Source organism: Haliotis cracherodii, unplaced genomic scaffold, assembly GCF_022045235.1.
Source record: "Haliotis cracherodii isolate W230 unplaced genomic scaffold, xgHalCrac1.p SCAF_11, whole genome shotgun sequence".
In the NCBI taxonomy this organism is placed as follows: Eukaryota; Metazoa; Mollusca; class Gastropoda; order Lepetellida; family Haliotidae; genus Haliotis; species Haliotis cracherodii.
The window spans coordinates 22,203,601-22,216,359 of record NW_027266266.1 but is presented as its reverse complement, the minus strand read 5'-3'; the positions used below and the strand labels follow the sequence as shown (position 1 = coordinate 22,216,359).

Genomic DNA, 12,759 nt, shown 5'->3' with positions numbered 1-12,759 from the left:
AATGACGAAATGTGAGTGAATAAAGAAGTGAGACAACGAAATGTGAGTGAATAAAGAAGTGAGAAAACAACGAAATGTGAGTGAATAAAGTGAGAGAACGACAAAATGTGAGTGAATAAAGAAGTGACAGAACGACGAAATGTGAGTGAATAAAGAAGTGAGAGAACAATGAAATGTGAGTGAATAAAGAAGCGAGAGAACGACAAAATGTGAGTAAGTATAGAAGCGAGAGAACGTCCAAATGTGAGTGAATAAAGAAGTGAGAGAATGATGAAATGTGAGTGAATAAAGAAGTGAGAGACAACGAAATGTGAGTGAATAAAGTGAGAGAACGACGAAATGTGAGTGAATAAAGAAGTGAGAGACAACGAAATGTGAGTGAATAGAGAAGTGAGAGAACGACGAAATGTGAGTGAATAAAGAAGTGAGACAACGAAATGTGAGTGAATAAAGAAGTGAGATAATGATGAAATGTGAGTGAATAAAGAAGTGAGAGAATGATGAAATGTGAGTGAATAAAGAAGTGAGAGAATGATGAAATTTGAGTGAATAAAGAAGTGAGAGACAACGAAATGTGAGTGAATAAAGAAGTGAGAGAACGACAAAATGTGAGTGAATAAAGAAGTGAGAGACAACGAAATGTGAGTGAATAAAGAAGTGAGAGAATGATGAAATGTGAGTGAATAAAGAAGTGAGAGAATGATGAAATTTGAGTGAATAAAGAAGTGAGAGAATGATGAAATGTGAGTGAATAAAGAAGTGAGAGACAACGAATGTGAGTGAATAAAGAAGTGAGAGAACGACGAAATGTGAGTAAATATAGAAGCGAGAGAACGTCCAAATGTGAGTGAATAAAGAAGTGAGTGAATGAAGAAATGTGAGTGAATAAAGAAGTGAGTGAATAAAGTGAGTGAATGAATGAAGAAATGTGAGTGAATAAAGAAGTGAGTGGATAAATGTGAGTGAATGAATGAAGAAATGTGAGTGAATAAAGAAGTAAGTGAATAAAGAAGTTAGTGAATGAAGAAATGTGAGTGAATAAAGAAGGGAGTGAATAAAGGAGGGAGTGAATGAAGAAATGTGAGTGAATAAAGAAGAGACTGAATAAAGAAGGGAGAGAATGAAGAAATGTGAGTGAATAAAGAAGGGAGTGAATGAAGAAATCTGAGTGAATAAAGAAGGGAGTGAATAAAGAAGGGAGTGAATGAAGTTTGTGTGTTTATTGTTTGTTGTTTAACGCCGTACTCAGCAATATTCCAGCTATATGACGGCGGTCTGTTAATAATCGAGTCTGGACCAGACAATCCAGTGATTGACATCATATGAGCATCAATCCACGCAATTGGGATCGATGACATGCTTCAACCAAGTCAGTGAGCCTGACCACCCGATTCCGTTAGTCGCCTCTTACGACAAGCATAGTCGCCTTTTACGGCAAGTCTTAAGTCAAATAAGTGATTGATGGCACGAATAATGTTTCATATCATTAATTGGGGAATAATGACACACAATCAGACAAGTCACACATATTTTAACCCCCCCTGGTCATCATTGTGAATGCCTCTCACTGAGTCACTCATGACAAGGATATGGGATACCGCTATAACATTACCAGCAAGTTTGCCGAGTCATATGAATTTATTCAACTACTCAAAAATATTTATGCTTTTCTATAGGTATTCTGGCAATGACTTTTGCTACTTTTGATAAAATTGAAAAGTTCTGAAATTGTATAATTGTGCTATTTTCGAGAGATTTTACTATCTGATCAACATTTTAAAGAGTGACTCTGTTCATCCTACAATGTATTGCAATTTACATCTCGTCCTTGGCAATGTCAGTTCACACAATCAAATTAAAATGACCCCATCATCCTGCATGAATGGTATATAAATATGAATCTACATCTTAGTCAACAATTTGCAATTAAAACAATGCTTACGTCGTATCAATCCACAGTTTGTATCGCTAGAAAAAATCGGGGACCAAAGACGGACAACGTGGAAAGACCGGAAGTTTACACTTCTCAAGCGCGCAAATAAGCCTTCACTTCATTGGCCAATCTCCTTAAAAAGTAGCCAATGAAACCCGGCTTTACAAATTACAACTCGCAACTGTAAATCGGGGATTCCCCAGGTGGTGGATTATTTATAGAAATCCCAACGCTTCAACCAAACAACCGAGCCGGAGTCATCGCCTTTCGAATGAGCCGCTTACAGTATCGCTTGCTCTGACATAGACTACTCCAAATTCAGGAAAACCTATCTCTCTGGCATGCTTCCAGGTTCTTGTCGGGGAACAAAATTATGGGTAATTTTGTTGTGCCGCCTGCTGGACTCGCCGACAAGGCGCTGTGGCCTGTCTAAGCAACTGAAACCCAAAGCGAAAATTGTAAGTTACTAATTTCAGCCTGTCAATGCGTGTGCAGAATATGTCAAGCGAATAACGGTCCGCAAATATATGCCATTCACACAAATGCGCATAACCTTAAGCAAGAAACAGATATAAACACTCCATTCTGCTGGCCCAGAAGACGGAGTGCTTATCCGCTGGAATAGCTCATTCATACATAAAACGCCGGACAGGGTCAGGATAGGGTGCGTGGAGTCTGTATCGATTCCCGTATCAGGAATCTATTTATTAAGTTTGAGTGCTTCTCCGACGATCAAATACACTGTGGGACGGCCCGGGCTCTAGTCAGTGGACTGGTATATCTGTTATTGAAGTTCACAGGCATCAGCGACTAACATTACGCCTGTTTACATAGCCCTTGTACCGAAATTGAGTGGAACTGGTTTAGCTCGGTTCCTGGCTTTAGAAATTCTTGGAACTTTGGTTAGCCCATTCACGGAGATGAAAGGCCGAGCTCCACACATTCAGGATCCCGGAAGTTTTCACAAAAGACATGCGAATGATTAGAAAGGATTTCTTTCCTGTGGATGCTACACAAAAAATATCACTCCAAACTGTCGCTTTCAGCAAGAATACATTGAAGGAACCGAGATGGGTTGAGGATTAAAATGCTGTAATTTCTCCAAGGGAAATATAGCTATATTGTATCGTTGCGAATTTGGTTTTTAATCTGTTGGTTAAGCTACGCAATCAATACTCCAGTGCGGCACAACGCCCGTGTGTAGGATATCAAGCCTGTGGGTACTGGGTATCGCTAATGACGGTTTTGTTAGCGGGATTACAAACCAGAGTCGTGCAGGGAAGATTTAATTCCGTGACACTTGTGGATTGCGCTCCAGAAAGTCAACCCGTTGATTGATAACAACGCAATACGTCTAACGCACACACGAGAGAAGCGTGGTGTTAAGAACTATGTCCATATGCTTGTGCAAATTCCAGAGGAAGCTGTTAACGATCATCTGCTAAACATTATGGTAAGTACCGATAGCTACACGGCTTAAGTTACCTATTATAGATTCCTTGTACTCTTATCCTGAGTGCACATATTTTGTTGACGACGCAGTTTCTTGTTTACTGAATACGACCTGGAGTTTTTATTTACTATCTATATCCTTTTTTCCAAAATCTTTATCAAATTATTTTTGGACTGACACTCTGTTGACATGTTTCCCTGGAGCCAGCCAAAAATATCTTTTTTTACAATTACTCATGCACAGAGACTTGTATACTATTTACAAACTTAAATATGTCAATAACATCCTAATAAAAACAACAATTTCAGTGTTTGTAAACAACATATAGAGATACAAGGAAAGTAATCTACCTGGCAAAAGAAAATATACACTTGAAAATTGGATTTTACTGAAACATTACAAAATTTATTTTACGTGGCTTCACAGAGTCGCCGAAACACTGCAAACTTCCGATCCAAAACACTATGATACCCGTATGAAATACATCACCATCGTATAACCATTTCTTGTTTGTTTTATATTTAGCCTCAATCAATTGCAAGCATGGGCGTATACTTTCTTTTACCCTGCAGCTTTGGATCATTCACGTAAACAGATAACGACGAGGCTGGGTTATATCCAACATTCCAAACTCCCTGCTGGTGGTGCGTAATTGTATTTCTGTTATTTGAAAAAAATCGAGCTCTCTAGGTAATTGCGTAGCAAGCTACTAAAACCTGTTTTGCATGCTGTTTTCAAAACACCGTGATATCTCGAGGCACAGTCGCGCTTAACCCTACGAATTTGAAACATGCTAATCTGCAAGTTCCGTTGGTTGGGATCGTGTGTTAATAGGCATAACAGGTAAAGACAAAAAAATAGTGTTACATAGTAATAAAATAACAGCGTTCTCATCCGAAATGTCACAACTGTTTCCCATGCAAACTGCCTGACAAAAGAAAATATACACTTTTGTTTGACAGTGGCTAAACATGAAACAAACAACAAACGGTTCATCGATGTTGATGCTTTTGATAAGGGTATCATTGATGTGTTTTGGACCGTGAGTTTGTAATGTTTCGGCGACAGTTTTCAGCCCTATAACGTTTTGATAACGTTTGAAATGTTTTGGTCAATCAAATTTTCAAGTGTATGCTTTTTTCGCCCGGTGGTTTATGTTTGGTTGACCGTAAGCACAATAATTTGTCGATTTTAGATCAATCACATTTTCCAAATATCATAGACACATAAACACGCCATATCTGCAGCATTGTTAAAGTAATTTATATTTTATATACATTCATGATGTACTTATTTCATGAATCGTAATTGGCTTTTTATCCAATTACCTTTGAGGACGTTACAACAATTTACCAAATAATGAAATGCACTAATCATTCAATAAGTGAACAAAGTGATTAAAATATTTTATTGGCTGAAAATTATGCCTGTCCCATGAAACTAACATTCATTGAACTACGAGATCTGCTCTTTTTGTCATTTTTAAGTACAGAGTCAGTGAAGCATTGCAGTATTATAACGGGATATGACTGGATGTGGGAGGAAAGCCCCAGGTGATGCAGGTCTTAAATGTTTGTTGAAACCCACGAGGACGGGTATGACGCTGTCCCAGAAAATTTGATTCCAGTCTGTGAATAAAATTTCCATAATCTCAACGTGTACAAAGTTGAAAAATTAAATGTGTTGACAGAAATAAACTTGGTTCTTTTCTGAGATTGCAGAATGTAAATAAATAAAAACCACAAAACCCTTTCCATATTCATACGAATCCATTGTATGGTTCCGACTATATCATAAGCGTGTGTGCATAAATCACTATCAAATAGTAATGATACAAGATGTTCGCGAAAAGCTGCTGTATCCGGCCCCAACGGTGTCACCTGTCTCAAACACATGCAAATGAAAGTGACACACTTTGTTATACTGAATTTGTGAATCCAGTAATTATTGATTACCCTAATTACAGAGACACGATGTCTCTGTTGTTCACTGGGCACTAATTTCTACGTCAAGATGTAGACTGGACAAGGCTCCTAACAACGGATCAATACAAGCAGATACAGCTTTCCGGAAAATGAAAGGCACAATGTGATTACTAGACAGCAATTTAAGTTTAGCTAGTCATGGAAACTGTCGGGCAACAGAACGTATACACTTGAAAATTGGATTTTACATTACAAACGTTATCAAAACGAAGGCTGAAAACTGTTGCCTAAACACTGTAAAATTAAGGTCCGAAACACAACTTTGATACCCGTATCAAATACATCACCATCGAATAACCATCGAATACAGGTTTCGACCTCCCACAACTACCTGTATTTGTAAATCCTACAGATGTCGATCTCGCACAGCTACCTGCATCTGTTAATCCTGCAAGTGTCGACCTGTAGCATCATCTGCATCTGTTAATCATACAGGTGCCAGCATCGCAGCATCACCTTCATCTCTTTATCCTTATAGGCACCAGCATCGCAGCACGCTCCGAACTAAATCTAGGACAATTCAACTAATGGGAACTGTCCTTTGAAACAACGGACCTGAAAGGACGCGGTGTTTTCCCAGCCTCTGCTTGGCCACGTAGAACATGTTTGTCCTTCCGATCGCCGACTGACTCTAACCACCAGCTTTCGTGTGAAGATCACTTACCGCTCCGGATATCCCAGCCAAGGCATATCTCGAAGGAAAAATTGAACACTGTTGCGGATAGGTGAATGTTATTACCTCTAAACTTTTTGTTATCGTCATGCCATCATATTTTGTATTTGATACTGCCATTGAATATTTTGCTTCCACTCTATTGCATACTGGCATTGTAATTGTCACAATACAAAATTATAATTTGTATTGATTTGTAAACCTAGTAAATTTTATGATACATTTGTTGATTATATACCATTTGTTGGTTGTTTCCTGGCTTCAGTCTAAATTCTTTTACGTACAGATTTCTGGGCTAACATTGTGTTTCAATTTCGGAATCGACTCGTAACACTACAGTAATTGAGTAGTCATGACAGATGAACTTTAGTAAGATGAAAGAATCGGATGGTCCTTGATCTCTTTTAAGTAGTATACTTTATGATCAGCAATCGAAAACCCGATTGACGCACCAGTTGATTCTCCACGAAGTTCGCTGCAAATATTAGCTTAGTTTGAACAAATTTCATTTACATTTGTAATATGAAACGGATCTGGTTCACACTTTGATTAAAATAAGACCTTCATCTTGAAGATCTGCTGTTCCATGTGTGTCATGTGGAACCTGGGACAATGACAATGATGTATGCCAATTATGAACAATCGATTACTGTTTATTATTTACAAGATATATAACATATACATCGAAAATCACTTTTGCGTTTCATTGTTTGCAGAGTATATGTGGAATCCATAGACAAAGACATTTTAAAAGTTTTTTTTATGACCCTTTCCCTCATCGTTATTTTATTTTATAACAGGCTTTTATCAGTTCATGACATAATAGATATTTTGGATGAAACACAAACTGCCACTTTTTTTGTTGTTTAATTAAATAATATACCCTAAAAACGAAATAACAATTTTATCATCATATATCCGAAATCAGACTCGAATGACCTTTTCCAAACCATTCATATTTTAGTGCGAACAAACGCTCGTGTTGATGCAAATCCAACAGTAGTCCCATGTAATTACGGTTGGTTCTGTTCGAATAATCGATAGAACGAGAACAGCCGTTAGAGTGACATACGTCGAAAGTGTTACGTCAATACCACCAGAACCAAAATCTCTGTGAGTTATATGCGGCACAGTTGGATGCCAATTATATATGTAAATATCAGATTCTTGCTTCGTAAATCTCTGTCGTATAACCTTTCTATAGTAGATCACGTCGGTAACTCCACAGAAATAAAGACTGAGTTAGACGTTAGGGCTTCACCAGTGTAATTAAAGCAGATATAATTTTAATGAGATTAGGAATGTGAGAGCTTCCGATGGCTAGGGCAGAAAATTGGAAGCACAAGAAAGATGTACAAGAAAAGAAACTGTCATCAGCTTTTGATAGATATCAAGGTGAGGTGAGGTGAAAAGGGGTTAAGATTTCAAGATTTTTGCACTTGAGGTCACGTGATTCAAATGTGAAAATTGAAAATGATGCCTTTTACGCAAACTAATACTTCTAAAAAGGACATGAAGAAATATAAGGGTCCAAGAAACCGAAACCACCCAGGAAGAAGAAAAAAAGAGATTTCCCCACTATTCTCTGATGGACAGCAACAATGAAAATCTCCATCATGGCGACAATGACCTTGACCTTGACCTGCCGGCGGGGACTAAAGTTTCGTTAAAAGACATGTATGGAGACATTAGGCCCACCAAAAAAAGAGCAAAAACACGAAATAAGGACTTGGAAATTAAAAAGCTTTAGTTCTTTTCATGGGATGTTGCTGATTTGAAGTCGAAACAGCATTACGAAGTCATAGCAAAGGTCATAGTGACCCAGACAGGTGTGTTGTAACGTGTTTTTGAAGAGAACCTACGCGACGCAGATCGACGATACTCACGACAATATTACCTACTATTTTACCGTATTATGGAGAAATGAGGGGTGAGGGGAGGGGGGGTGGGGTGGGTTAGTAAATGACGACAGAAAGCGACTGATTTTTGTCAAGTTTATCTCCAAAGTTTAAACAAGGATTCAAGGCAAGCGAATATACGTAACGCCGGATTTGATCCAAGAAGACAGGGGGCTAAAGCTAATAATATAATATTGATACATTGTTCTTACAAGGACAAAAAGAAAATAACTCTTAACAAGGGAAAACCGTATATCAACGGAACCATCATCTATCGTGGTCCCGAAACTGAAGGTTACCACTGGGACCAAAAACGACGGAAAATGTACTGACATGAACGTCATATATAACTGAGTTTAAATAGCTCAATGATGCAGTGTGTTTATTAGATCTGTACAAAATGTACATATAAGTATATGTTAGTTAGATAAAACCAATGTGATTCTATCAGCTTCAAGGTATCTTTCACGTGATGATTTAGTAGGCAGCACTAGATATTGCTTTTACGAGCGGTTCACTCATTTTGTTTTCTCAAGTATCAATGTGACATTAACAGTGTCGAGTTTTATATCTTTCAGTTGAATTCTATAGTTTTTTATAGTTCCTTATATTCTTTGATGTCTAAGCTGAAACGGTTAACCTTAAAGGTATTAGGTGCAGCGAAAAAAGGAAGACAAATGCTTATGTTTCTTAAAGAACAACGTTATCCTACTCCAAAGTACGTACAGTAAGTATCCTTGACGACGAACTTTAATTTGTTGGAGATCCAAGTGGAAAAAATACATTTTATTTTTTAATGGCAAAAGTGACCGCTGTAGAGTCGCCATATTAATAAAAAAATCTTCAATACAAAACAGACAAGGAAACAGATACTGACGTTAAATCAACATCAAGTGCCAAGTAAAAACAAGTTTATGAATACACTCTTTAAAAAAAGAAACGCACATGTAGTATGTAGTTCATTGCACCTGACTACACGAACAAATCCGGTTTATAAATTCGATATATGTTATTGGAAAATGTTGGTGGCCGGATATACTCTACAAACGGTGCGTCAGAACGCAGCCATTGTCGATTTGCAATGTCTTAAACGGCATTGTTTTCACACTTGTTGAAAAATGTCATGGAGGAAAACAGTGAGGCAAAATGCAAGTGCAAGTTATGGTATTCGTAACTCGTGGTAGTGGCTATAAGAAGGCAAGTCTAAGCCAATAATTTGTCATTCAGTTGTCAACATTTTTCAAGTTCTAAAATGCCGAGACTCAGCGCTGCCGATCGGAACATCGCCACAGGACGTACCCAAAGAGGGGAATCGCAGTCTTCTGTTGCACGCCACTTCAACGTCCACCACAGCACCATTTACCGCCTTTTGACCGATACACAAAGTTCAATTCCACTGCAGGCCGTCCGAGAACCGGCCGACCAAGAGTTACCACCCCTGCACAGGATCGCTACATTCGACTGTTCCACCTACGTCATTGTAATGCCACAGCTACGGATACTGCAGGAGACATCCCTGGTTTAAGGAGGATATCGGACCAGACTGTCAGGAACCATCTTCACGAGGCTGAAATCCGTCCCAGAAGACCAGTTATCGTCCCTGTTTTGCAACAGATCCATCGACAGCGGCGCTTGCGTTGCTGCCATACCTTAAAGGCTTGGAATTTGAGAAACTGGAGACGAGTGTGGTTTAGCGATAAATCACGATTTCTTCTTCACCAGCGAGATGGAAGACCGGCGAGATGTTTATCGTCGTCGAAATGAGCGTTTTGCCCCACATTATGTACGTCAATTCGACAATTTCGGTGGCGGGAGTGTCGTGGTGTGGGGGGCCATATCCTACATCATGAGATCTGACTTGGTTGTGGTTTGACAGCAAGTCGCTACAACCTCACCTTCTTCCAATCATTGACCGCCAGAGGGAGCTGTTTCAAGAGGACAACGCTCCACCGCACACAGCTCGTGTCACGGTAGACACCCTTCCTAATGCCAACTTCAACGACTTGCCCTGGCCGTCGAGATCTCCATATCTCAACCCAATGGATCACCTCTGGGATGAACTCGATCGACGTGTACGTCAACGTCAGAACACTACCACAACTGGCCAACGCGTTACAAGCAGAATGGCGCAGAATTTCGCAGGACAGAATTCGTACACTTATCCAGTCAGTGACGAGGAGATGCAGAGTCGTGATTGCTGCCCGGGGCGGTCACACGAGACTTCAGCGCAACCTTGTGACCTTATGTGACATGACAATGAAGAGTTTTCAATGCCTTTGTACAACGACAACATGTGATATTAAATTAAATATATCGACTTTATTAGGTACAAAAAAACACACTAAAAATCTACCTGTGCGTTTCTTTTTTTGGAATCTGTAAGTACGCCCCAAACCAGTTTGCTGAAAGAGAACTTTTTCTTAAAGTTAAGAATTTAATTGAAACCAAAACCACACTCGAAAACTGTTTGATAGGAGGAGATTTTAACACTATTCTGTTACCACTCAAAGATAGGTTTGGCAAGTCTACTCGCAGCAGTGTGGTTTTACAGTATATTATTGAACTATTTGATTTAAAAGGTATATGGAGGTATTACAACCCCGTGAAAAGATCCTACTCATGAACACAGAACAATCAAACCCAATCCCAAATAGGTTTTTGGCTAGTTCCATCAGAGGTGATGAAAGATACAGAAGAGTGCAGTATTACTGCAGACACGCGAAGATCCGGGATAGAGCAGGTCTTCAGCAACCCATGCTTGCCGTAAAAGTCAACTATGCTTGTAAGAGGCGACTAACGGGATCGGGTGGTCAGGCTCAGTGACGTGGTTGGTGCTTGTCATCGTATCCCAACTGCGTGGATCGATGCCCATGATATCAATCACTGGATTGTCTGGTCCACACTCGATTATTTACAGACCGCCGTCATATAGCTGGAATAGCTGAGTGCGGCGTTAAACAACAAACAAATAAACAATATTACTGTAAGTATTCGCTGAAATAGAATTTCAAAGAACCGTGAAAAGTAATCTGTGGAAATGTAATAATAGCTTACTGAAAGACGAAAGTTTATTGTCACAGTTAAGGCTTAATTAGAAAGTGCTGAAGCAGAGAACTGTATAACGATTCGACAGAATGGGACTGGATCACATTTAACATCATTAAAACATTCTAAGGAGAAATAAAAAAGTGACAATCGACGAACAAAAGAACTTTCAAACATCAAAACTTGTTAAAATTGTTACAATTCTATACCGACATCTTGGATATATTGAACAGTGTCAATATGAAAGAGGAAAATGATCTTTGTATATGTAATTATATCGTATGGAATAATAATAAGATTACTGTTAATAAGAAGACAAAGAATGGCAAAATGCTTATATTACTTTTATCAGACAATTATTTGACGATGCCGGTCACTTCCATACCAAGAAATACCTGTTTCAAAGATACAATATTTTCATCAGTAATCATAAATATAGGATTCATATAAAGGCTGTACTTGGAGCAGTTGGACAGACTATATATTTTAAGGATCTGTCGTATCAAGATAATGCAACCCCAGATCTTCACGGGTCTCTGTCCAAGTAATGTCCACTAAACCTGCACATATTCCGACCCGTCAGGCCAACCATGTGGTCCTTCGGGGTCTGTTGTGTAATCGTGGCACCTAATGTAAAAGAATTTTTTTTTAAATAATAAGTAACAAACGATTCTTTCACTTACATAGCGACGTGCATGCACGTGTGTGTGTGGCTACTCATACTAGTCCGGACTCTTGCCGAAATTTGTATCGAGGATGATGTCCTATTAGAATTGGATAATTTTATTATATTTGTGGCCAGGTATTAAACATTATAATTACTCGCCAAAGAACCTATCTATCAATTAAGACATCTAGGTTCCTTCACGAGTTGCCGTGTTGTTAAAATACAAGTCGCCTGCCCAGACTTTACGGATAGTATGATGTCATAGTGTTTGCTGTGACGTCCCTACTTACCACTTGTCCTTGTTTGCGCATCGGGTTACGATCGGATAATTGTATGATATCCACACACACATAATATAATAGTTTCTTTATTACCTCTTATTTCTTAATCCTTTTGTGATCCCTTTAAGACAACATGCCCTAATCACGACCTCCATAAACCACAATTGACGTCAATAACCTTCAGCTATGATGTCGTTTCTCGCGTGACGTCATTCCGACTTTACGTCACAATAAAATTCTATTGACGTCAACGGTGCCGTCCGGGTGACGTAAACAATACACTGGTGTGAGTGAAGTGTTATTTGCACACCAGTGTACAAACGATTTTTATGAACTCGGTTATTTCTTACCCTATGGGTATCACGCACAGGTATTATGTGTTGCTTGTAATGATACATTCGTTATATTTGTGTCAGTAGCGGGGTGTACGGGATTTGGCGAGCTAAACGTACGTGTACAGTACACCCCTCGACCTCCGGTCGTTTGGTGAACTAGTACACATTAAACCGGCCTTTAATTGGTCTTCAGCAACCCGTGTATGGCGTCAGAGGCAACTAACTGGATCGGGTGGTCAGGCTCGCTGACTTGCTTGATCAATGTCATGGTACCCCCAATTGCGTGGGTCATTGATCATGATATCCTTAGATCCTTAGGCGGATCCGGGGCCTGGTGTGTGTGTGTGTGTGTGTGTGTGTGTGTGTGTGTGTGTGTGTGGTGGGGGTGGGTGGGGGGGGGGGGGGGGGGGTCGTAACGGATTGATGGATGGACCGAAAGTAGTATGTTGTAGGCAGTAAAGTTATCTTGAAAAAGGATATGTTCACTTT

The 12,759-nt window shown here is 39.3% G+C and overlaps 2 protein-coding genes across 5 annotated transcripts in view; one reads left to right on the top strand and one right to left on the bottom strand.

Moving 5' to 3' along the window:
• LOC139456334 (serine dehydratase-like) overlaps nt 1-5,989 on the bottom strand; it is a 30,082-nt gene extending 24,093 nt beyond the window's left edge. Inside the window, exon 1 of one of the 2 annotated variants that reach the window (XM_071237976.1) lies at nt 5,927-5,989. The gene's annotated coding sequence lies outside the window, so the exon portion shown is untranslated. Of the gene's footprint in view, nt 1-1,942; nt 2,073-5,926 lie in introns of those variants that run through there. The other variant, XM_071237975.1, reaches the window with a different exon arrangement.
• The window catches only part of LOC139456333 (protein unc-93 homolog A-like), a 99,884-nt gene continuing 89,337 nt past the window's right edge, over nt 2,213-12,759 (top strand). The window contains exons 1-2 of one of the 3 annotated variants that reach the window (XM_071237973.1): nt 2,213-3,386; nt 5,850-6,096. The gene's annotated coding sequence lies outside the window, so the exon portion shown is untranslated. The remainder of the gene's footprint in view (nt 3,387-5,849; nt 6,097-12,759) is intronic. The other 2 variants (XM_071237974.1, XM_071237972.1) reach the window with 2 other exon arrangements.